General features: G+C 45.6%; 1 pseudogene; it reads right to left on the bottom strand.

The window, feature by feature from the left end:
* Window positions 1–348: 348 nt before the first annotated feature.
* Window positions 349–17,184, bottom strand: LOC124013082 (annotated as a pseudogene).
* Window positions 17,185–27,362: the final 10,178 nt, after the last annotated feature.

A 27,362-nucleotide genomic window follows, 5' to 3' on the forward strand; every position in this document is an offset into this window, starting at 1 on the left:
ATATCTGCATTGACCCTTTTGCATGAACTCTTTTGACTCGTCACATACGCTGCTGCTACTATTTATTATATAGTTTCCTAGTCACTTTATCCCTACCTATATGTACATATCTATCTCAGTTACCTCGTACCCCTGCACATCCACTCCGTACTGCTACCCCGTGTATGTAGCCAAGTTATCGTTATTCATTGTGCATTTATTCCTTATGTTATTATGACTTGTTTTCTCTCTGCATTGTTGGGAAGGGCCCTTTAGTAAGACTTTCACTGTTAGTCTACACCTGTTGTTTACAAAGGGCGGCAGCGTAGCCTAGTGGTTAGAGCGTTGGACTAGTAACCGGAAGGTTGCAAGTTCAAATCCCCGAGCTAACAAGGTACAAATCTGTCGTTCTACCCTTGAACAGGCAGTTAACCCTCTGTTCCTAGGCCGTCATTGAAAATAAGATTTGTTCTTAACTGACTTGCCAAGTTAAAAAAAATGTGACAATTAGATTTGAACTACATACATTATGCTTAGTGAGGATCTTACCCCCCTCTGGGCGCAGACATCAATTCAATGTCTATTCCACATTGGTTCAATGTCATTTCATTGACTACATCTGGGAGAAATAGCTGTGTTCAAGGGCTAGAGAGGAAAAGTTTTAGCTATTATGGAAGATCATTGTTCATTGTTAGTACTAGTTTGGTAGCTGGTTAAATAGTAGCAGACAGCAGGTTTTTGGAGCTGGAAGGATAAGCATCGGACAGAACTAGAAGACTAATTCATTGTCAGTAGCTAGACCAGGAGTACCAATAGTTTGTAGGATTTTGAAAAACTAGCTATAGTACCAGAGGTCTAACAGGTAAGTAACAAGTTCAGTCTCCTGAGGAAACTAGTTGGTTAGGGTTAATATTAGGTGTGGTTAGAGGCCAGAGGTCCCAGCCTCTACTTGAGGCTCTTCTCTTTAGGCATTTTGTTAGGAGGCAGGAGTAGTTCTGAGTCCTCCTGGGGCCCCGGGCCCTTCATCGCCATACTGGCCCCTACCATAGCTGGATAACTCCTGTTTCTCCTCATCCCCTCTGGTCCAAAGGGCGACCCGGGCCTCCGTAGCCCACCCAGAGGCCCCAGGAGGGGGCTTGGTCCCCCGGTTACACCCCCTGGTCCTGGAGGACACCCAGCCACACCCAGGCGCCTCACCTTGTCCACCAGGTTGAGGTTATGAACTGTGACGCTAACATCTGTCTGGCTCTCACAATCTCTGCCCCTCTGCTGCCTCCTGCTCCGGCTGCTCCCCATCCCCCCCGCTACTTCCTTCAGAATGGACCGTGCCGGCTTGGAGGCCAGGAAGTTGTCATAGGAAGGAGACTTGAAGTCGAAGCCCGCGGGGGTGTTGGTCCCCGAGGATGGGGGGTCGTGTCCTGTGGGGGAGTTGGGGGGAGTGGAGGGGCGGAGGGAGTCGTGGTGGGGGGCTGGGTGGAGGTTAGGGGTAATAGAGGTACTGAACAGCACCCCTCCGCTCCCCACCCCGGGCCCGCCAGCCCTGTCCCAGCCCTGGGTCTGGTGGTGGTACATGGCTGCAGAGATGCCTCTCTCCTGCAGAAGGCGCACTAATCCCAGAGAGGTACTGGTGGTACGTGTGGCTTCCCTGAAGAAGGGGAAATCATATACACACACGGGCAGGTGCACACACACACACACACACACACACACACACACACAGACAAAGTCCTGGGAATGAGACGTAGTAGCTAGAGTCAATCTATCAAGTTTTATATATTGTGTGTGTGTGTGTGTGTGTGTGTGTGTGTGTGTGTGTGTGTGTGTGTGTGTGTGTGTGTGTGTGTGTGTGTGTGTACCTGAGGTTGGTAGAGGACTCAGAGGGTCGTAGTAGACTCATCCTGCGGGGTGTATGACAAGGCGTGACAGCGGGAGTGGCCAGGATAGATGATGTCATCACACAGGATGACGAGGACAAGCCGGGGTTAACACTGGAGAGGAGCCATAACAACACCATTTGAAAAAGACGGGCAGAGAAAGAACAGAGAACATTGAGACTGCACACTGCAACAATTGTGATCTATTAGATAATGTGTGGACAGAGAACAAGTGTACACTTTAGAGAGAAGAGGGAGAAGAAGGAGTATGGTGGTAGAGAAGGAGGAGAGGGAGGTGTATGATGGTAGAGAAGGAGGAGAGGGAGGTGTATGGTGGTAAAGAAGGAGGAGAGGGAGGTGTAGGGTGGTAGAGAAGGAGGAGAGGGAGGTGTATGGTGGTAGAGAAGGAGGAGAGGGAGGTGTATGGTGGTAAAGAAGGAGGAGAGGGAGGTGCATGGTGGTAGAGAAGGAGGAGAGGGAGGTGCATGGTGGTAGAGGAGGAGGAGAGGGAGGTGTATGGTGTGTCTCTGTACCTGGGTGTGACGCGGGTCAGCTCATCAGTTGGGTGTAGGATACGACAGGTAGTAAAGGTGTAGGTAGAGCTGGTATGGGCCATGCATTTACCTGGGTAGTACACCGCTGAAAACACAAAGACACAAACACACAGAATAGTCTATCTGTTCTCCTCTACCTTTCCTGGCTGGAAAAGTGGCAGTGAACCACTGAACCACTCAGTGAACCACTCAGTGAACGACTCAGTGAACCACTGAATAAGCGTGTATATGATTGAACCAGTCAACCACTTAGTTAACCACTAAAACACTTTCTCTTTCTGTTTATCTATTTCTATCGCTCTCTGTCTTTTGAATCACTCTCTCTCTCTATCACTTTGAATCACTCTCTCTCTCTATCACTTTGAATCACTCTCTCTCTATCACTTTGAATCGCTCTCTCTCTCTCTATAACTTTGAATCACTCTCTCTCTCTCTATCACTTTGAATCACTCTCTCTCTCTCTATCACTTTGAATCGCTCTCTCTCTATCACTTTGAATCACTCTCTCTCTCTATCACTTTGAATCACTCTCTCTCTCTATCACTTTGAATCACTCTCTCTCTCTCTATCACTTTGAATCGCTCTCTCTCTATCACTTTGAATCACTCTCTCTCTCTCTCTATCACTTTGAATCACTCTCTCTCTATCACTTTGAATCTCTCTCTCTCTCTATCACTTTGAATCGCTCTCTCTCTATCACTTTGAATCACTCTCTCTCTCTATCACTTTGAATCACTCTCTCTCTCTATCACTTTGAATCACTCTCTCTCTCTCTCTATCACTTTGAATCGCTCTCTCTCTATCACTTTGAATCACTCTCTCTCTCTCTATCACTTTGAATCACTCTCTCTCTCTATCACTTTGAATCGCTCTCTCTCTCTATCACTTTGAATCACTCTCTCTCTCTCTATCACTTTGAATCGCTCTCTCTCTCTATCACTTTGAATATAAATGGTTAAGTATTCTTAGTATCTAACATGTTGTTGAAGCATCTATCATAGTATCTGTATGTGCATATAGAAACATACCTGCAGGATCAGTGTTGCTTAGGTGAGGGGAGGGAGAGGGGACTGAGGGTGAGGCGAGGTGGCTGGGGGGAGTAGAGGGGTAAGGAGGGTGAGGCTGAGGAGGGAGGGCGGGGGAGGCAGAGGCTGAGGAGGTGGGGAGACTCTGGAAGTACTGCTCTCCTGGTTCATCCTCCTCGAAACCACCCCATGGATACACCTGCAACACCCAAACGTACACACAAACACACAGGTTATTCCATATACACACACACCCATGGAAAACACACAGGTTATTCCATATACACACACACCTGTTCCAGCTCTAGTTCCAGAGGCCTGAAGCCTTTAGGTACAACCCCAGGTCTAGCATCCAGGATCACTCCTAAGTGGGGCTGAGCCAACTGCTGCCAGTGGTGAAGGGTCGCAGAGCCTGGAGACGACAGGACCAAGAGAGAAATGCAAAGGGTGAGAGAAACATATTACATACAAGCACAGGCACACACACACACACACATTTTCCTATATATGGTTAAACATTTGAGAGAAGTGAGGAAAGTGGGTGTGTTTTATTGTATTGCATGAAAACATCTCAACTGTAGACAATGGTTAAAGCAATAACAGTAAAGCCCAACACAAAGCTCGGGAGGCTGCAGAGAAAGTTGAGACTGCAGAGAAAATGAAAAAACACACACAGGCAACAGAAGTGAAAGAATGAAGAGAGCAAAAGAAGAGAATGAGGTCAGGTTTTTATTGAAGATGCAGAGTAAAAGTTGAGTTAAACAGAAGATGAAAAATGAACAAAGGATTTCAATTAAAATGAGTAAATGAGATGAAAGAAATGAAAGTATTATAACAAGAAAGAAAGTAGCAGAGGGGAAAAAAGTACACCAAAACAGATGGAATAGTGAACTAAAGAGAAAATAAAGAGTTAGACTCAGACATCTCACATATTTAATGTTACATCAAAATGTTATCATGTTGTATGTTTCTCCCCTCACCAGCAGAGGGTAGCAGCAGCACAACAAAACACCACACTGCTCATGATTAAACTTATATTTTAGTTGATCCCCAGCCAACCTCTAGGCTGAGGGTCTCTATAGTAGGAGTGTTGTGAGGTGGAGAGGCCTGACTTACGATGGTGATGCATCAGAGACCAGAAGGAGTTAAACAACATTAAAGATACAGGACGCTCTCCTCTTTCTATCCCTTCTTCTGTTTCTCTCCCCTGTTCTACTTCTCTCGCCCATCTCCTCCCTCGCTCCCTCTCTCTATCTAGCGCCCTCTTTTTGCTCCAACTTCTTCTCCCTCTCTCCCTCTCTCCTCCACTCTTTTCCCCATCCCTTCTCTCTCCCTCTCCTTCTCTCTCTACCTCGCTCCCTCCTTCCACATCTCGCTGCCATTCCCTACCTCTCTCCCACGGCTTGGCCAGTCCCTCCCTCTCTTCCCTCTCTCTCTCTCTCCTCCACCCCATCCTTCTCTCCTCTCCCCTCATCCCCACCTTTCTCTTCTCCTCTCTCCTCGTCCCCCTCTCCTTCTCTCCCTCACCTTCCAGGGGTTTAACGATCTGTAGTTTGTCGGGGAGGTATGGTCGGGAGGCCCACAGGTGTAATGACCCCAGAGACATGATGCTATCTGAGGGTGTCATCCCGCCCCCCCTGCCCCACCCCATCCTGTGCAACTCCTCCTCCACCTCTCCTCCTCCCTCTCTCCTCCTCAAAGAAGCGTCTCTCGCTCAGGTTGTTCTGGCGGCGCAGGGACAGGCGGCGTAACGCCAGCCTCAGGTCCTCAACACCAGCTGCTTTCTTAGCACGGGCGTCCACACTAAAGCCCAAACAGAAATAGATCAATATTACTAGACTGATGCACAGAAATAGACTATTTAAAAAATGAACCTGGTGAATATGAAAAGCTTGTTCTAATTTCATTTTAATATGATTCGTTAGATTTTAAACATTTCTTCAGGCGATATCTGGTAAACTGTACAACTATACTGTGTCAAAGACCGGCTGGAACAATCACAGGTTCAGGTATGCATGACTTACCTGTCCTGATTGTCTGCTGCTGACTCCATGAGCATGCTCTGTTGTCGGTTGTCAAGGGTGACACCGTCGCCTCTGACATCCCAGCTAATGCTACCAGTCATGGGTGTGGTCCTGCCACTAGAGTGAGCGGAGCTAAGAGACGACGCCTGATTGGATCCCGGGATGTTGGCGTTGGACGGGATTGGAGAACGCTGCCGGACCATCTGGTTGATGTTCTTCACTGTCTCAAACACACGCTTGTGGTGCACCCTGTTCACACACATAAAATGAAATAGGCATGAGTGTAGGCAAGTATGGTAGCTATGGGTATATATTATGAGTATAGGTGAGTTTATGTTACTATACAGTATTGAGAAAGATTAGAAGAGTGTTATAAACTAATAGACGCGTGTGTACTTCTGTTCCTCGCACTCAGGGTCATCCAGACTCATCTCCTTCCTCATCGTCCCCTCTATCTCTGCTGCCAGGGAGTCCTGCCGTACACACACACCATAGACACACACACCATCAGCTCTATGATATACAACTACACTCTCAAAAGGAGATCACTCTTTTGAGAGTGTACGTTCTGATAACCCCTACTACACACATACCATAGGGTAGAGACCCAGAGGATGGAATCTGCGTGGTGTTCCAGCAGGATGGTTTCTGTTCCTCAAGTACTTCAGCTCTTCCTGAGCCTCATGGAGCATCTCTATACACTCTGAATATTTATCATCCAAATCTGTTAGCTAGAGAGAAGGAACAAAAGAGAGCAGGCTTGATTACTTTTTCTCATTGGCAAAGTATTCATGAGGTGTAGGTTGGCAAAGGGGTAGGGTGTGAGTCTAACCTCGACTGTGAGTTGTCTCTGGGCATCTTTAGCTGCCCCTAGGTGCTGAGAGAGCTCCTCATTCTCCACTGCGAACTGAAGAAACACACACTCACAAAGAGTATTGTAGTGAGTATATACCACATTGCATGCAGTGTATTACTGAGGGTAAAGCATGGGTATGCGTGTCTCACCGACTTGGCTTTCTTCTGTAGGTCAACTATTTGAGAGAGCAGGTGTGTGATCTCCTCCTGCTGTCGCATGGCGTCCTCTGTCTTCCGAGCCAACTCCTCCGCTATGGTGTTTATCTGCAGACTGGACTGTCCTGGATAGGGGAGAGGGGGGATTCATTAGGTGTTTATCTACAGACTGGACTGTCCTGGAGACAGGAGAGGGGAGAGGGGGGATTCATTAGCTGCTCTGGCAACATTATTTTAAATTCATGCCAAAAGAGGCATATTTTAATTGATAGAAAATTATGGAGAGCATAGAGAGTACGAGAGAGCGAGAAATAGCTAAAGAGGAAGAGAGAGAGAGAGGAAGAGAGGCAAGCTGAGGAGGTATGGGTCATGAGGAAAGAAAGAGTATAAGAGTATAATACTCCTCCACTCACTGAGTTCTTTAACACAGTCGTTGACCAGCTGTTGTTCCTTCTCCTCGTAGGTCTCAGTCTCAGTCTTCAGATTACAGGCCTCTGAGCGGAGGGATAGGTTCTCTTCCTCCAGCTCTCTGAGCTTCCTCTGCATAGAGTCAGCTCCAAATCCTGACACACCCAGCAGCTTACTCCGCTTACTCCTAGATGTAGAGAGAGAGAGAGAGAGAGAGCGGGAGAGAGAGAGAGAGAGAGAGCGGGAGAGAGAGAGCGGGAGAGTGAGAGAGAGAGAGAGGACAGCAGCACAATTAGACCCAACCAAATCACGAGAAAACCAAAAGATAATTACTTGACACATTGGAAAGAATGAACAAAAAAACAGAGCAAACTAGAATGCTATTTGGCCCTACACAGAGAGTACACAGCGGCAGAATACCTGACCACTGTGACTGACCCAAAATTAAGGAAAGCTTTGACTATGTACAGACTCAGTGAGCATAGCCTTGCTATTGAGAAAGGCCGCCGTAGGCAGACATGGCTCTCAAGAGAAGACAGGCTATGTGCTCACTGCCCACAAAATGAGGTGGAAACTGAGCTGCACTTCCTAACCTCCTGCCCAATGTATGACCATATTAGAGACATACGTATATCCCTCAGATTAAACAGACCCACAAAGAATTCGAAAACAAATCCAATTTTGATAAACTCCCATATCTATTGGGTGAAATATCACAGCAGCAAGATTTGTGACCTGTTGCCACAAGAAAAGGGCAACCAGTGAAGAACAAACACCATTGTAAATACAAACCATATCTATTTATTTTCCCTTTTGTACTTTAACTAATTGCATATCGCTAAAACACTATATAGACATAATATGACATGTCTATTATTTTGGAACTTGTGTGAGTGTAATATTTACTGTTCACTTTTTTGTGGTTATTTCACTTTTGTTTATCATTTTCACTTGCTTTGGCGATGTAAACATATGTTTCCCATACCAATAAAGCCCCTTGAATTGAATTGAAAGGGAGAAAGAGATAAAGCGAGAGAGCGGGAGAAAGAGAGAAAGAAAGAGGAGGGGGTGAGAGAGATAGAAAGAGGAGGGGTGAGAGAGAGAGAGAAAGAGGAGGGGTGAGAGAGAGAGGGGGGCAGAGAGAGAGAGAGAGAGAGAGAGAGAGAGAGAGAGAGAGAGAGAGAGAGAGAGAGAGAGAGAGAGAGAGAGGAGAGAGAGAGAGAGGGAGGAGGGGGTGAGAGAGTGAGAGTGAGACAGAGAGAGAAAGACAGTCAGGAATAGTAAACACACAGACAATACTAACGTGGGTGAGCCAGTAGTAGAGTCCTCTTCACTCTCCTCTGATGCATTGGTGTAGAACTGCAGCAACTCATCCTTCAGGTTCAACTCATGATGCAGCTGGGCCACCTGAGAACACACAGATCACTGAGCTGGTGATGCAGCACTAGCACTCAGTGTTGGTTACTGATATCAAAAACGAAATACCCATAACAGTGGATCTTTAAAAGTCACGTTTATACTACTGAAAAAATATAGCCAAAATGTATTTTAAAAACCTGACCAATGACACCTAACTTTGCAACATTGGCAAAAAAACAGAGCTGGGTTTATGCATGAGGAGCTAGTGCCCTTGTAACTCAGTTACTGTAAATGCATGTGTGCGTACATGCACTTGTGTGCTCTTCTGTGACCCAATGTCTCTCTCACCTCCTCTGTGATGTGTCCCACTTGTACCTCCAGGTAGTCATTCTGCTCTGTGAGCGTTCTGTTCTTCTTGAGCAGTGATTGGCCGATCCGGGCAGCCAACTCCAGGTCCCTCTCTTTCTCCTCCAGCAGACGTGTGACAGCATCGATGTCATTGTAGGTCTTCGTCATCTGGCCCACTCTGTCTGCACATAGCACTGTGGATGGAGAGAGGAGCTAGAATAAACACACAACTGACTTGACACACACTGTTTATAGAGAAGAGTAAGAACACATTGATCTCTGATTTTAACCAATAGCCATAACCTCAACATATCCTTAACCATACCCCTAACCCAAACCCTAAATTACACTAATTTACTTGCTAATCAATTCGAATGATATTGTCCATTTCATCCTTTACAGCATGGCCTAGTGAGAACCGGGGAATAGTGGTGCGCGGGTCAGCTGTTTGTTACCCGCACCCGCCCGCAATTGCTAATAATCAATCCGCAAGCACCCAACTATCAGAGGCTATATGTGATAAAGTGAAAATCTGATGCCCGATCCCGAGACTAACTTGCTAATACAGAACAGTCAGGCACGTAAAAATGTGTTTTTTTAACAGGAGTGCAGGATTTTTGTTTGCCTAATTTAGATATAGTGCCTTCAGAAAATATTCACACCCCTTGACTTTTTCCTATTTTTGTTGTGTTACAGCCTGCATTTAAAATGGATTACATTGAGATGTTGTGTCACGGATCTACACACAATATACCACATAATGTTAGTGGCATAATGTTTTCAGAAACTTTTACAAATTTATAAAAAATGAAAAGCTGAAATGTCTTCAGTCAAAAAGTATTCAACCCCTTTGTTATGGCGTGCCTAATTAAGTTTAGGAATAAAGGTTTGCTTTAAAAGTTACATAATAAGTTGCATGGGCCTACAGTGTTAAACACTGTGCAATAACAGTGTTTAACATGATTTTTTATAACTACCTCATCTCTGTACCCCACACATAATTATCTGTAAGGTCCCTCAGACGAGCAGTGAATTTCAAACACAGATTCAACCACAAAGACCAGGGAGGTTTTCCAATGCCTCGCAAAGAAGGGAATACTATTGGGGAACTGTGGGGGGGTGGATCTTGGAGGGCTGGTGGCCTGGCGGTTGGGAGGTTGAGCCGGTGGATGGTGGGTCGCTGGTTCGGGAGTCTGTTAGACTAATGTCTAATGTGATGTAGATGTTGAGCGGCTTCATTGCAAGTAGATTGTATGTTTTAAATATTCAATGAAAATCCATTCTTTAAAAGGACAGGCAACGTCCTCCGTGAAAATCTGGTTCATTCTGCTTTCCACCAGACACTGGGATATTAATTCACCTTTCAGCAGGACAATAACCTAAAACACAACGCCTAATCTACACTGGAGTTGCTTACCAAGTAGACAGTAAATGTTCCTGAGTGGTTGAGTAACAGTTTTGACTTAAATCTACTTGCAAATCTATGGCAAGACCTGAAAATGGTGATCAATGATCAACAACCAATTTGACAGAGCTTGAAGAATTTAGAAAATAATATTGGGCAAATGTTGCACAATCCAGGTGTGGAAAGCTCTTAAGAGACTTACCCAGAAACACTCACAGCTGTAATCACTGCCAATGGTGATTCTAACATGTATTGACTCAGTAGTGTGAATACTTCATTTTTAATGAATATGAAAACATTTCTACAAACATGTTTTCACTTTGTCATTATGGGGTATTGTGTGTAGATTGGTGAGAAAAAAACAACAATGTAATCCATCTTGAATTCAGGCTGAACACAACCAAATATGGAAAAGGTCAAGGGGTATGAATACTTCCTGAAGGCTGTACATGTACGTTTCTGCTCATAATTTCCAACATTTTGGTAGACTACTCCATAGTCAACTTGTCTATGATTAGATACATACAGCTTCTCTTCTGTCATTATATGTTGCCCTAGTACACTAATAAACCATTGCTCACCAGAATAATGTCAGAAATCAATAGAATTAATGCTTTAATGTAGTTTCCATGGGTAAAATGTTCTCTGTCATCTTCTTTCGCAGAGCAAAGACGATTAGGGACCGGGGAGAATAATTCAATAACAAAACAAAAAATTGAAAGATTCTCTGTGCAAAACCTCAAAATGACACCAGTTTGACCAGTTGTAAGGAAATAGAAAGCTGTGAAAACGACCCAACATGTTTCTGATAAGATTTCAGTTTGGATGTATATTTTATGTGGTTGAAATAATATCATATTTTATGATGCTGATAAAGAAGCCCCTCTACAGACGGTATCTATTTGCATTCACATTCTCTCAAGATGCTGAAAGAAATCCGATTTCTCCACTCATGTTCCCAGTCTAAATGTTGCATATATTTGGTGTATAATTTTACTGAAAGAAATGGTTAATTCTGCAGGAGTTAATATTAAGGCTATGTGAGAGGTTACAGACCTACTGTCATGTTTTGTCTTATATCATCTTGTCATTTTTGCTTTTCCTTCTGTTCGTTTCCCCCCTGCTGGTCTTATTAGGTTCGTTCCCTTTTTCTATCCCTCTCTCTCCCCCTCCCTCTCTCTCCTCTCTCTATCGTTCCGTTCCTGCTCCCAGCTGTTCCTATTCCCCTAATCATCATTTAGTCTTCCCACACCTGTTCCCGATCCTTTCCCCTGATTAGAGTCCCTATTTATTCCTTTGTGTTCCGTTCCTGTCCCGTCGGTTCCTTGTTTTGTATTCACCATGCTGTGATTGTGTTTCGCCCTGTCCTGTCGTGTTTTTTTTGCCTTCATCAGATGCTGCGTGTGAGCAGGTGTCTCTGTCTACTACGGCCTGCGCCTACCCGAAGCGACCTGCAGTCTGTGGCCGCTTCTCTTGTTATTCCCCTCTACAGACTAGAGGATTTCTGTTATTCCCTGTTTGGATTTGAATAAACTCTGTTTCTGTTAAGTCGCTTTTGGGTCCTCTATCACCTGCATGACAGAAGGAACCGACCAAGTAATGGACCCAGCGACTTCAGACGCTCGTTACACTGCCGTCGAGATCCAAGGAGCCATGCTCGGCAGACACGAGCAGGAATTGTCTGCTTCGCCATGCCGTGGAGAACCTGGCCGCTCAGGTTTCCGACCTCTCTGGACAGTTCCAGAGTCTACGTCTCGTGCCACCTGTTACTTCCTGGCCTGCCGAGCCTCCAGAACCTAGGGTTAATAACCCACCTTGCTACTCCGGGCAGCCCACTGAGTGCCGCTCCTTTCTCACGCAGTGTGAGATTGTGTTCTCTCTCCAACCCAACACATACTCTAGAGAGAGAGCTCGGGTTGCTTACGTCATTTCACTCCTTACTGGCCGGGCTCGAGAATGGGGCACAGCTATCTGGGAGGCAAGGGCTGATTGCTCTAACAAGTTCCAGAACTTTAAAGAGGAGATGATTCGGGTTTTTGACCGTTCAGTTTTTGGTAGGGAGGAGGGCCCTGGCTTCCTTATGCCAAGGTGAACGGTCCATAACGGATTATTCTATTGAGTTTCGCACTCTTGCTGCCTCTAGTGAGTGGAACGAGCCGGCGCTGCTCGCTCGTTTTCTGGAGGGACTCCACGCAGTGGTTAAGGATGAGATTCTCTCCCGGGAGGTTCCTTCAGATGTGGACTCTTTGATTGCTCTCGCCATCCGCATAGAACGACGGGTAGATCTTCGTCACCGGGCTCGTGGAAGAGAGCTCGCATCAACGGTGTTTCCCTGCTCCGCATCGCAACCATCTCCCTCCTCTGGCTTTGAGACTGAGCCCATGCAGCTGGGAGGGATTCGCATCTCGACTAAGGAGAGGGAACGGAGGATCACCAACCGCCTGTGCCTCTATTGCGGAGTTGCTGGACATTTTGTTAATTCATGTCCAGTAAGAGGCCAGAGCCCATCAGTAAGCGGAGGGCTACTGGTGAGCGCTACTACTCTGGTCTCTTCATCTAGATCTTGTACTACTATGTCGGTCCATCTACGCTGGACCGGTTCGGGTGCTACATGCAGTGCCTTGATTGACTCTGGGGCTGAGGGTTGTTTCATGGACGAAGCATGGGTTCGGAAACATAACATTCCTTTCAGACCGTTAGACAAGCCTACGCCCATGTTTGCCTTAGATGGTAGTCATCTTCCCAGTATCAGATTTGAGACACTACCTTTAACCCTCACAGTATCTGGTAACCACAGTGAGACTATTTCTTTTTTGATTTTCCGTTCACCGTTTACACCTGTTGTTTTGGGTCATCCCTGGCTAGTATGTCATAATCCTTCTATTAATTGGTCTAGTAATTCTATCCTATCCTGGAACGTTTCTTGTCATGTGAAGTGTTTAATGTCTGCCATCCCTCCCGTTTCTTCTGTCCCTACTTCCCAGGAGGAACCTGGCGATTTGACAGGAGTGCCGGAGGAATATCATGATCTGCGCACGGTCTTCAAGCCAACTCCCTTCCTCCTCACCGGTCGTATGATTGTGTATTGATCTCCTTCCGGGGACCACTCCTCCTCGAGGTAGACTATACTCTCTGTCGGCTCCCGAACGTAAGGCTCTCGAGGATTATTTGTCTGTGTCTCTTGACGCCGGTACCATAACTCTGCGCCCCTGCGTGGTTCGAGGGCTGAATGACATAACGGTTAAGAATCGTTATCCGCTTCCCCTTATGTCATCAGCCTTCGAGATTCTGCAGGGAGCCAGGTGCTTTACTAAGTTGGACCTTCGTAACGCTTACCATCTCGTGCGCATCAGAGAGGGGACGAGTGGAAAACGGCGTTTAACACTCCGTTAGGGCATTTTGAGTACCGGGTTCTGCCGTTCGGTCTCGCCAATGCGCCAGCTGTTTTTCAGGCATTAGTTAATGATGTTCTGAGAGACATGCTGAACATTTTTGTTTTTGTCTATCTTGACGATATCCTGATTTTTTCTCCGTCACTCGAGATTCATGTTCAGCACGTTCGACGTGTTCTACAGCGCCTTTTAGAGAATTGTCTCTACGTAAAGGCTGAGAAGTGCTCTTTTCATGTCTCCTCCGTTACTTTTCTCGGTTCCGTTATTTCCGCTGAAGGCATTCAGATGGATTCCGCTAAGGTCCAAGCTGTCAGTGATTGGCCCGTTCCAAGGTCACGAGTTGCAGCGCTTTTTAAATTTCTATCGGCGTTTCATTAACGTAATTTCGGTCAGTTGCTGCCCCTCTCACAGCTCTTACTTCTGTCAAGACGTGTTTTAAGTGGTCCGGTTCCGCCCAGGAGCTTTTGATCTTCTAAAAGAACGTTTTACGTCCGCTCCTATCCTCGTTACTCCTGACGTCACTAGACAATTCATTGTCGAGGTTGACCTTCAGAGGTAAGCCATTCTATCCCAGCGCTTCCAGTCTGACGATAAGGTTCATCCTTGCGCTTATTTTTCTCATCGCCTGTCGCCATCTGAGCGCAACTATGATGTGGGTAACCGTGAACTGCTCGCCATCCGCTTAGCCCTAGGCGAATGGCGACAGTGGTTGGGGGGCGACCGTTCCTTTTGTCGTTTGGACAGACCATAAGAACCTTGAGTACATCCGTTCTGCCAAACGACTTAATGCCCGTCAAGCTCGTTGGGCGATCGTTTCGAGTTTGTGATTTCTTACCGTCCGGGTAGCAAGAACACCAAGCCTGATGCCTTATCCCGTCTGTTTAGTTCTTCTGTGGCTTCTACTGATCTCGAGGGATTCTTCCTTATGGGCGTGTTGTCGGGTTGACAGTCTGGGAATTGAAAGACAGGTTAAGCAAGCACTCACGCACACTGCGTCGCCGCGCGCTTGTCCTAGTAACCTCCTTTTCGTTCCTGTTTCCACTCGTCTGGCTGTTCTTCAGTGGGCTCACTCTGCCAAGTTAGCTGGTCATCCCGGTGTTCGAGGCACTCTTGCGTCTATTCGCCAGCGCTTTTGGTGGCCGACTCAGGAGCGTGACACGCGCCGTTTCGTGGCTGCGTGTTCAGACTGCGCGCAGAAGAAGTCTGGTAATTTTTTTCTGCTTCTGCTCCTGGTCTTGCTGGGTCTCAGTCTGTTCCCTGCCATCGCATCTCTCCTGTTCTTGTTCCTGCCCTTGCTGTGTCTCAGTCTGTCCCTAGTTCTCATTTTTTTTTTAGAGTAGTACCCTAGTTTCCCTTTTTATCGTTTTTCGTTACGGTCCTGAGGAGAGGAGTTGGGTTCTTTCTCGGGACGTGCTGGACCGTTTGATCTATGATTTCCTCCGTTGCCGCCAGTGTTCCTCCTCGAGAGCGCCAGGAGGCGCTCGGTGAGTGGGGGGGTACTGTCATGTTTTGTCTTATATCATCTTGTCATTTTTGCTTTTCCTTCTGTTCGTTTCCCCCTGCTGGTCTTATTAGGTTCGTTCCTTTTTCTATCCCTCTCTCTCCCCCTCCCTCTCTCTCCTCTCTCTATCGTTCCGTTCCTGCTCCCAGCTGTTCCTATTCCCCTAATCATCATTTAGTCTTCCCACACCTGTTCCCGATCCTTTCCCCTGATTAGAGTCCCTATTTATTCCTTTGTGTTCCGTTCCTGTCCCGTCGGTTCCTTGTTTTGTATTCACCATGCTGTGATTGTGTTTCGCCCTGTCCTGTCGTGTTTTTTGCCTTCATCAGATGCTGCGTGTGAGCAGGTGTCTCTGTCTACTACGGCCTGCGCCTACCCGAAGCGACCTGCAGTCTGTGGCCGCTTCTCTTGTTATTCCCCTCTACAGACTAGAGGATTTCTGTTATTCCCTGTTTGGATTTGAATAAACTCTGTTTCTGTTAAGTCGCTTTTGGGTCCTCTATCACCTGCATGACACCTACAGTCAGTGTCCAGATTTCAGTTCCCATTTAGCCCATCTGAACAGTAGGCTACAGTTCCCTTGACATGCTATAGGCCTATTTGAAGACCCCATCTTGTGACTGTCAAATTTGTAGTGCGCCTCACATTCATCACACATAACATAATCACCAAATCTTCCTCAAACATGACTTTTCTGGCCCTCCCTTGTCTTTATTTTCAACTCTCCATTGTGCAGCTTTTCTCGTGTTGAATTAAACTCAACACCACAGACACATTGTCCTTTTTGCCTCCATGGATCGACGTTAACTTTTTGGCCCATTACCAAAAATATTTTCCGATTGCCGTGTAGGCTATTTTGCGCATGTAAGCTTAGGCTTCAGCACGAATGCCAGATAGCCTAAAACAAGAAGAACAAAAACTCAGTGTGTAGCCTACAGATATATTATTGCACAACAATGATACCTTTATGGATTGAAGGTATTGTTTTCTCTTTATTCAGACTGCCCGCAAGCCACCCGCCCTTCATCCACACAATATTTCATTATCCTAAACCTGCCCCAGATGATGAGTCAACCCGTGCATCACTACTGGGGAATACTTTTCCTGGAACACCCTGAGGGTTCAGACAAGGGGACTATTTTCCATGCCGCACACGGCGGATGTGCTCAATAGGCCTGAAGCTGATATTGATCAGAACTATAATTATCAATTTAATTAGTAATGACCTAGAAACTCACTAAAACATAACATAGCCTCTTCTAAATCAACCATCTTTACAATAAACTTCTAACTAAATTACAGTTAAAGAGAGCTAGAGCATCCATAAAATACAATGCTTCTTTAGCTTCCTCAACCTCCAATAGACAGACACTTCCTAAAACCTGACATTCTGTCATTAAACCAAGTACCAAAACAAAAACAAACATGCATTGAGATGCTGAGAAACTGAGACATATGATGTAAGGGAGTGTTTGTGAGCCTGAGGGTAGACAGGTTACACTGAACCAGCTCAACATCACACAGCTCCATCAGTTCCTCTTTAAACCTATTATAACACATTATTAAACATTATTATAAACTGGGTGGTTCGAGCCCTGAATGCTGATTGGCTGAAAGCCGTGGTATATCAGACCGTATACCACGGGTATGACAAAACATTTATTTTACTGTTCTCATTATGTTGGTAACCAGTTTATAATAGCAATAAGACACCTCAGGGGTTTGTGGTATATGGCCAATATACCACGGCTAAGGGCTGTATCCAGGCACTTAGCGTTGTGTCATGCATAAGAATAGGCCTTAGCCGTGGTATATTGGCCATATAACACACCCCCTTGGGCCTCATTGCTTAATTATACACATACTAACCTTTACTTCTCTGGAGCCACAACATGAGAGTCAACTATGAGCGGAAAACAGGCTACACTTAAACACATTACAGACAAATCTCAAATATGAGCCTGAAGCACCATTCTCTCTACACAACACAGAACTAAATCCCTTAATGATAGGGTCTTACAATCTCTCTACAACAAACTGAAAAACAGGTTTACACTTAACACAACTCTCACCCTCTTTCTCTCTCTCTTAGAAAAACAGAGACACCCACAGACACACACACACACGCACGCACGCACGCACACACACACACACACACACACACACACACACACACACACACACACACACACACACACACACACACACACACCAGTGTTACCCTCAGTTCCCTCCTCATAGCACCAGTCCTCCAGCTCACATCCATCCCCTGTAATTCTCTCCATCCTCCTCATCCTTCCTCTCATTCCCTCCCTCTTCTCCTTTCCACAGTTACAGTACTTAGGTAAGAAAGTCACACACACACACTCTAGTGTACTGCTGAGTGAGAGCTGTAGCTGAGATAGCATCCTGATTGGAGGGGTGGAAGACAGAGGGAACCAATCAGAGATTGTAAAATCAGGGACAGACCTTCCTCCATTCCCAGTCACACCCACTGTCATGCCCACAGGCCATCTCAATAGAGTAAACACAAACACACACACACGTATTCCCCCTCTGTCCAAGGACAAAGAGCATCCATCCACCTATATAATCACAGTTAAGCTTCCAACACACACACACACACACACACACACACACACACACACACACACACACACACACACACACACACACACACACACACACACACACACACACACACACACACACACACACACACACACCTCATCCCACAAGACCAAAACAAGGCTGAGAACGATTGATTGGACTTCCCCCTGGTGGTGTAGACCATGCCTGGGCAATTATTTCCCATGGAGGGCCACATTAGGATATACTTTTGCCATAGCAGGCCAGAATCATATTACAGGATTATACATCATGTGTATGACTGTGTTGACAGATATTGTAAATCTACTGTAAATCACATCCAGATATGCTACTTATTTTACTTTTTTAACATGCACAGAAATAAACCACATCCATGTTCTCCTTTTGGTAGGTATTTTCATTTTTAAACATGCAATGAACTACACAGAGGGAAAAGTACACTGTGCATTCAGCACCACAGACAGAACTCTTGTTAATAACGGCTAAGCACAAAAGCACAAGAAAGAGAGAACTCAACATTACATTTAAACTACTCAATCAGTGTGAGGAGTGAAGTCTCTAATGGGCATTGACTAGAGGAGTGAAGTCTCTGATGGGCATTGACTAGAGGAGTGAAGTCTCTAATGGGCATTGACTAGAGGAGTGAAGTCTCTAATGGGCATTGACTAGAGGAGTGAAGTCTCTAATGGGCATTGACTAGAGGAGTGAAGTCTCTAATGGGCATTGACTAGAGGAGTGAAGTCTCTAATGGGCATTGACTAGAGGAGTGAAGTCTCTGATGGGCATTGACTAGAGGAGTGAAGTCTCTGATGGGCATTGACTAGAGGAGTGAAGTCTCTGATGGGCATTGACTAGAGGAGTGAAGTCTCTGATGGGCATTGACTAGAGGAGTGAAGTCTCTGATGGGCATTGACTAGAGGAGTGAAGTCTCTAATGGGCATTGACTAGAGGAGTGAAGTCTCTAATGGGCATTGACTAGAGGAGTGAAGTCTCTAATGGGCATTGACTAGAGGAGTGAAGTCTCTAATGGGCATTGACTAGAGGAGTGAAGTCTCTAATGGGCATTGACCAGAGGAGTGAAGTCTCTAATGGGCATTGACTAGAGGAGTGAAGTCTCTAATGGGCATTGACTAGAGGAGTGAAGTCTCTAATGGGCATTGACTAGAGGAGTGAAGTCTCTAATGGGCATTGACTAGAGGAGTGAAGTCTCTAATGGGCATTGACTAGAGGAGTGAAGTCTCTAATGGGCATTGACTAGAGGAGTGAAGTCTCTAATGGGCATTGACTAGAGGAGTGAAGTCTCTAATGGGCATTGACCAGAGGAGTGAAGTCTCTAATGGGCATTGACTAGAGGAGTGAAGTCTCTAATGGGCATTGACTAGAGGAGTGAAGTCTCTAATGGGCATTGACTAGAGGAGTGAAGTCTCTAATGGGCATTGACTAGAGGAGTGAAGTCTCTAATGGGCATTGACTAGAGGAGTGAAGTCTCTAATGGGCATTGACTAGAGGAGTGAAGTCTCTAATGGGCATTGACTAGAGGAGTGAAGTCTCTAATGGGCATTGACTAGAGGAGTGAAGTCTCTAATGGGCATTGACTAGAGGAGTGAAGTCTCTAATGGGCATTGACTAGAGGAGTGAAGTCTCTAATGGGCATTGACTAGAGGAGTGAAGTCAGGTAGTTTCTGACGTCACTACGAACAGGACTGCTGAGAGGTGAGAGTCGGTAAGAGATGATCTGTGTCTTGACTTGTTATATTTCATCACTGAAAATGTCTGTTCACATACATAGGTTGACCCAAACAGTACAAACATCTTCTGAGCATGACTACAAATCTTTGGAAAGTTTTGTTTATCGAGAGATGCATGTGCCTACACCAGGCCTGGGCAAAGTCTGGCCCGGGGGCCGTATGCGGCCAGCGACTGATTCAGCACGGCCCACTTAATCTTGCTCAGATCACATAATGCATGTTATTTTCCAACACTTTGAAATCTTCAAAACGACGAGAAAACTCACCGTTCAAAGCACGCAGCTGTGATGTATACTTCTCCCGCTGGTCATCTGATAAGGAACAGACTAGTAGTGTCAGTAAGTCATCTGATAGGGAACAGACTAGTAGTGTCAGTAGGTCATCTGATAGGGAACAGACTAGTAGTGTCAGTAGGTCATCTGATAGGGAACAGACTAGTAGTGTCAGTAGGTCATCTGATAGGGAACAGACTAGTAGTGTCAGTAGGTCATCTGATAGGGAACAGACTAGTAGTGTCAGTAGGTCATCTGATAGGGAACAGACTAGTAGTGTCAGTAGGTCATCTGATAGGGAACAGACTAGTAGTGTCAGTAGGTCATCTGATAGGGAACAGACTAGTAGTGTCAGTAGGTCATCTGATAGGGAACAGACTAGTAGTGTCAGTAGGTCATCTGATAGGGAACAGACTAGTAGTGTCAGTAGGTCATCTGATAGGGAACAGACTAGTAGTGTCAGTAGGTCATCTGATAGGGAACAGACTAGTAGTGTCAGTAGGTCATCTGATAGGGAACAGACTAGTAGTGTCAGTAGGTCATCTGATAGGGAACAGACTAGTAGTGTCAGTAGGTCATCTGATAGGGAACAGACTAGTAGTGTCAGTAGGTCATCTGATAGGGAACAGACTAGTAGTGTCAGTAGGTCATCTGATAGGGAACAGACTAGTAGTGTCAGTAGGTCATCTGATAGGGAACAGACTAGTAGTGTCAGTAGGTCATCTGATAGGGAACAGACTAGTAGTGTCAGAAGGTGGGTGAGATTGTTGGCTTCTACTTGGTGGGTCAGTAGGAGTAATTTTCTCTTGAAGGCTTTGACAAGACTGTACATCTGATGTACAAAAAGGCACTTCCATTGTTGTTTGGAATTCAGTTCATTCATGAGGTCCATGATGTCCACGGTGAAGGCAAAATCAGCCAACCATTCTTTATTCTTTTTTCATTTGCAAAAACTCAGCAATCTCCGACTTCAGGTCCCACACCCTTTTAGGCACCTTCCCCAAACTCAGCCATCTCACATTTGTATGGTATGGGAGATCTGCACCAGAGGTCTCTTCACAGTCCCCAAGTCCAGAACAGACTATGGGAGGCACACAGTACTAGATAGAGCCATGACTACATAGAGCTCTACTCCACATGTAAGAATATTTTAAGATAATCCACAACGCAGAGGACTAGAGGTCAATAGGGAATTAACAATCAATGGAAATTGTTTTCCAGTTCAACATCTGGGTAGAATCTGTGTAGGGGCTTCAGTCCTGGACTCATAGCTACATGTGTCAAGATCTCATTGGTCTGAATAGTCTATACATTGATACGACCATGTTTAGATAGCTGGCCGCTAGACAAACTTGCCAATCTAAAAAATGTTAGCTGACATAGGCTAAATAAGTTACTGCTGATGCACAACTAAATTAAAAAATTGCACCTTGTGTATTCTATTATTGTAACTCTCAACAGTAAGTTGAGACCCCAACTGAGTTCCAAAATAAATAAATAAATATATTATTACTATTATTATTATTATTTAAAAAAAACATTTAATTGGTCCGCCGGTCTACAAAAGGGCCAGCCAGTTGCCCATCTTCAACACTGACGGGTTTTTACACTCAACAGCTTCCTGTGTGTATCAAGAATTATCCATCTGTTGCCCTCCTCTTGCCACCGCTGGAAGTTCGTCGCGCGGCCCATCTTGCGGTCCCTTTAGTACCTGGATACCAACAAACGAGCCAGGCTGCCAAGAGCTCAACTTATACAACGCTCTCTATAGAACTACTAAAGGAAAGTCAAACAGCGTGTGAGTGCGACTCCAGTTGTTGGCCTGTACATGCTGTAACCGTATGTTTTATATTCCCCATGACTACAGACACTGGGGACACGCCCGACACAGCTCTGAGAGACTACACCAAACGCTAACACACAGCCGGACTGGTGCGCACCAAGACACAACCGGCGACCTGCCACTGACAACCGACCCAGCCATCACTCCCCCTGCAATTCTCTCTTGCTCTTCACATTCAACAAGTCAGACAACAACACAGTTACGCGAGGCACTGGTGGGTGTGGCATATAAGTCCCCAGCACCGCCGGGAAATGTTTGTTCCCTTGGACTGTTGGCGTTCAACAGTGAAAACGCCATTGAATCTGCTGGGGACTGGCATGCTATTAAGTGTATAATATGCGACATGTTCATAGTTGTCACGGGGAAAGGTTCGATGGATACCTTCATTTGTAAAGAAAGGATTATTACTCTTCATGAAAAAATAAAACATTTGACCAAGTGCCTTGAACTGAATAAGAATTCCATGAGACCATCTGCATCTTTAAATGCTTGTATTATAATAATTTGGGTCCCTCAACCCAGCCTTATAAGGCTGCGTTGAGACATTGTGTCGCTGAGTTGTCATGCTTCGCCAAATGTACAGTTGTGGACTTTCAGACTTTCAGCACGCTTATAGGGAAGGACATTCAACAAGCACAGCACTTACACAAATGTCTGATGATTGGCTGAGAGACATTGATGCTAAACAAATTGTTGGGGCTGTTATGTTAGACTTCAGTGCGGCGATTGACATTATCGATCATAGTCTGTTGCTGGAAAACGTATGTGTTATGGCTTTACACCCCCTGCTATACTGTGGATGAAGAGTTACCTGTCTAACAGTGTTCTTTAATGGAAGCCTCTCCAACGAAATCCAGATAGAATCAGGAATTCCCCAGGGCAGCTGTCTTGGCCCCTTACTTTTTTCAATCTTTACTAATGACGTTCCACTGGCTTTGATTAAAGGCAGTGTAGTATGTCTATGCGGATGACTCAACACTATACACGTCAGCTACCACAGCGACTGAAATGACAACAACACTTAACAAAGAGCTGCAGTTAGTTACAGAATGGGTGGCAAGGAATCATTTAGTCGGAAATATTTCAAAAACTAAAAGCATTGTATTTGGGACAAATCGTTCACTAAACCCTAAACCAACTAAAACTTGTAATGAATAATGTGGTAATTGAGCAAGTTGAGGTGACTAAACTGCTTGGTGTAACCCTGGATTGTAAACTGTCATGGTCAAAACATATTGATACAACAGTAGCTAGGATGGGAAGAAGTCTGTCCATAATAAAGTGCTGTTCTGCATTATTAAAAGCACTATCAACAAGGCAGGTCCTACAGGCCATAGTTTTGTCGCACATGGACTACTGTTCATTCGTGTGGTCAGGTGGAACAAAGAGGGACTTAGGAAAATTGCAATTGGCTCAGAAAAAGGAAGCACAGCAGACCCTTCGATGTACACAGAGAGCTAACATTAATAACATGCATCTCAATCTCTCCTGGCTCAAAGTGGAGGAGAGATTGACTATATCACTACTTGCATTTGTGAGAGGTATTGACATGTTGAATGCACCAAGCTGTCTGTTTTAACTACTGGCACACAGATCGGACACCCATGCATACCCCACAAGACATGCCACCAGAGGTCTCTTCACAGTCCCCAAGTCCAGAACAGACTATGGGAGGCACACAGTACTACATAGAGCCATGACTACATAGAACTCTACTCCACATGTAAGAATATTTTAAGATAATCCACAACGCAGAAGACTAGAGGTCAATAGGAAATTAACAATCAATGGAAATAGTTGTTTTCCAGTTCAACATCTGGTTAGAATCTGTGTAGGGGCTTCAGTCCTGGACTCATAGCTACATGTGGCAAGATCTCATTGGTCTGAATAGTCTATACATTGAGCCTGAAACAGGATACTTGTTATTTGGCCATTGTCCCAGTTTTACTGCAAGGAATTCTAATTGGTCAACAACAGGCTAGGGTTGGGGGCTATAAATTACATCCTGTCACTTTGTTCTGTGGAGAATCACTGAGGACAGGGAAGAATGAACATCTACTTCTCAGAATAACAGCTATGATCCGTTCCCTTTGAATAAGTCTATTTTTCTCCCCCTGATTTGCTTCGGGTCTGTGTTAACAATAACATCAACTGCTAACACACATCAACTAACTCATGCAAGCAGTTAAATTAGATTTTAAAAAACAGATAAAAATGCACCTTATGGAACAGCGGGGACTGTGAAGCAACACAAACATCGGCACAGACATATGCATACAAACACACAATAGCATACGCACTATACACACACGTACACATGGATTTTGGGTTGTGGATATGTGGTAGTAGAGTAGGGGCCTGAGGGAACACACTTAATATGTTGTGAAATCTGTTATGCAAAACTGAAAGCGCAAACCACCGCATTTAACCATGGCAAGTTGGCAGATGCACAATTGAGAGCCTCCTTTCGGGCTGTATCACTGCCTGGTATGGCAACTGCACCGCCTGCAACCACAGGGCTCTCCAAAGGGTGGTGCGGTCTGCCCAACCCATCCCCGGGGGCAAACTACCTGCCCTCCAGGACATCAACCACCCGAGCCACGGCATATACATTATACATTATACATTATACACACAGAGATCTAATATACTTGCTGAGTTATGCAACAGAGAAGATCTAGAACCTGTGTGGAAACTGTCATCTCCCCAAGCATTAGAACAGCAAAAACCCTACACTATACTGCACACATAACCGCCCTCACACACAAACACTTACAGAAGTATTTGAGCGTCTCCTCGATCTGTTCTGTGGTCAGGTCGATGCGTGCGTCTGGTGACAGTAGCGGTGTGTGTAGCCAGTCGTCATGGTCGTAACCGAAGACGGTGTCGGCACGTAACCGATACACCGGCAGCTGCTCCTCCAACAGACTGATGATCTCAACTTCCGGTAGGTCAGCAGTGTTACACACATCTATAGGGGGGGGGGGGGGGGGGGTTAAATCTGTACACTTTTTTATGAATGAGAAAAGTATCACAGCCAGAGAAACAGGAGACACATCACATCCTATAACTATTTTCTCATTCTTGTTAGTAGATGCACACACACATTCATACGCACTCACACAGACTTACAAACGTACTCGCACACACACACCTACCAGTGAGGGTCTCAGCGTCCCTGCATGGTGGTGGTGGGGTGGGTGGCTCAGGCAGGCTCACATACTGCTCCTCCTCTCGGCTGGCCGGGCCGGGCTCTGGCTCTGGTTCTGGGTCCGGGGGCAGGGCGGGGGCTGGGGAGGCCAGCGTGGCTCACCTCTCACTGGGCGAGAGAATGGAGGGCCATGTGCCTACAGACCTGGAGTTCTATCTGGGTTACCAGGTACCTGCGGAGGAAGGAGAGGTGCAGAGGTCTAAACCTGAGAAAGAGAGAGGGGAAGAGTGAGAGGGGGCTGAGAGAGAGAGAGAGAGAGAGAGAGAGAGAGAGAGAGAGAGAGAGAGAGAGAGAGAGAGAGAGAGAGAGAGAGAGAGAGAGAGAGAGAGAGAGAGAGAGAGAGAAGGGGGGTTGGAAAGAGAAAGTGAAAGGGTGAAGAAGAGAGATTAGATAAATGTTGGGGAAAGAGACAGACAGAAGACACTTTATAAATCAGTAGACCACTAGAACATTCTGACAGTGCACTTGGCCTCCTGCCAACCAAACATGCAATGGACAGAGCATGGGCACATAGCAACTCACAACTACTAACTATTGCAGTGACACTGCTTCTACTCTGGATACTATTTATATATATTTATTTATTTTAAAAATTTTACCCCCTTTTTCTCCCCAATTTCGTGGTATCCAATTGTTAGTAGTTATGGTGGGCTCGGGAGAGACGAAGGTCGAAAGCCATGCGTCCTCCGAAACACAACCCAACCAAGCCGCACTGCTTCTTAACACAGCGAGCATCCAACCCGGAAGCCAGCCGCACCAATGCGTCGGAGGAAACACTGTGCACCTGGCGACCTGGTTAGCGTGCACTGCGCCCGGCCCGCCACAGGAGTCGCTAGTGCGCGATGAGACAAGGATATCCCTACCGACCAAACCCTCCCTAACCCATACGACGCTAGGCCAATTGTCTGGGCTCGAATCCAGAGTGCGATGCAGTGCCTTAGACCACTGCACCACCCAGGAAGCCCCCTATTTACTTCTATTTGTACTTTCATATGTGAGGAGTTGGCCTGACAGCGCAAACAGATCTAGGACCAGGTTAGTACAGTACTTTGTTGATGTACTAGAATACCCATGTCTGCCTACCACTCTATTTTAGACTGCAGATGGAGAGAGTAGAGGTGAGCGGAGGTTTCATCTGAACAGCTGGCTGCAGTCACACCACACACACCACACACAGTTACACACACACACACACACACACACACACACACACACACACACACACACACACACACACACACACACACACACACACACACACACACACACACACACACACCTTGCAGCATCTAACATTCTCATTAAAAACTACATCACATCCCTCAAGTCATATCATATCATTCAACTAACTAACAATCAATCAATTCAGAAGTCAATCACTCAGTACATTTCAAACAATGTCATTCCAAACATGTTACATTTCCTCTATTAATCACTGGTTCCTATTTCCTCTAGGTTATATATGTTCTAATGTAATTAATGCAGCAGCTGGCAGAGGGGTTGTCACCATAAAGTCTCTGTAATGTTTTTACTATACAAGGCTCTGTAATGTGGTTATTATTTGTATTTATTTCACCTTTATTTAACCAGGTAGGCTAGTTGAGAACAAGTTCTCATTTAAAACTGCGACCTGGCAATTCGACACATACAACAACACAGAGTTACACATGGAATAAACAAAACATACAGTCAATAATACAGTAGAAAAAATAAAACAAAAAAGTCTATATACAGTGAGTGCAAATGAGGTAAAATAAGGGGGTTAAGGCAATACATAGGCCATGGTGGCGAAGTAATTATAATATAGCAATTAAACACTGGAATGGTAGATCGACAGAAGATGAATGTGCAAGAAGAGATACTGGGGTGCAGAGGAGCAAGATAAATAAATAAATACAGTATGGGGATGAGGTAGATATATGGGCTGTTTACAGATGGGCTATGTACAGGTGCAGTGATCTGTCAGCTCTTCTGACAGCTGGTGCTTAATGTTAGTGAGGGAGATACGAGTCTCCAGCTTCAGTGATTTTTGCATATCATTCCAGTCATTGGCAGCAGAGAACTGGAAGGAAAGGCGACCAAATTAGGAATTGGCTTTGGGGGTGACCAGCGAGATATACCTGCTGGAACGCGTGCTACGAGTGGGTGCTGCTATGGTGACCAGTGAGCTGAGATAAGGCGGGGCTTTACCTAGCAGAGACTTGTAGATAACCTGTAGCCAGTGGGTTGGGCGATGAGTATGAAGCGAGGGCCAACCAACGAAAGCGTACAGGTCGCAGTGGTGTATAGTGTATGGGGCTTTGGTGACAAAACGAATGGCACTGTGATAGACTGCATCCAATTTGTTGAGTAGAGTGTTGGAGGCTATTTTATAGATGACATCGCCGAAGTCGAGGATCGGTAGGATGGTCAGTTTTACGAGGGTATGTTTGGCAGCATGAGTGAAGGATGCTTTGTTGCGATATAGGAAGCCGATTCTAGATGTAATTTTGGATTGGAGATGCTTGATTTGAGTCTGGAAGGAGAGTTTACAGTCTAACCAGACACCGAGGTATTTGTAGTTGTCCACGTATTCTAAGTCAGAGCCTTCCAGAGTAGGGATGCTGGACGGGTGGGCAGGTGCGGGCAGTGATCGATTGAATAGCATGCATTTAGTTTTACTTGCATTTAAGAGCAGTTGGAGGCCACGGAAGGAGAGTTGTATGGCATTGAAGCTCATCTGGAGGTTAGTTAACAGTGTCCAAAGAGGGGCCAGAAGTATACAGAATGGTGTCGACTGCGTAGAGGTGGATCAGAGA

This window comes from Oncorhynchus gorbuscha, linkage group LG24 (assembly GCF_021184085.1).
Source record: "Oncorhynchus gorbuscha isolate QuinsamMale2020 ecotype Even-year linkage group LG24, OgorEven_v1.0, whole genome shotgun sequence".
NCBI classification, from domain to species: domain Eukaryota; kingdom Metazoa; phylum Chordata; class Actinopteri; order Salmoniformes; family Salmonidae; genus Oncorhynchus; species Oncorhynchus gorbuscha.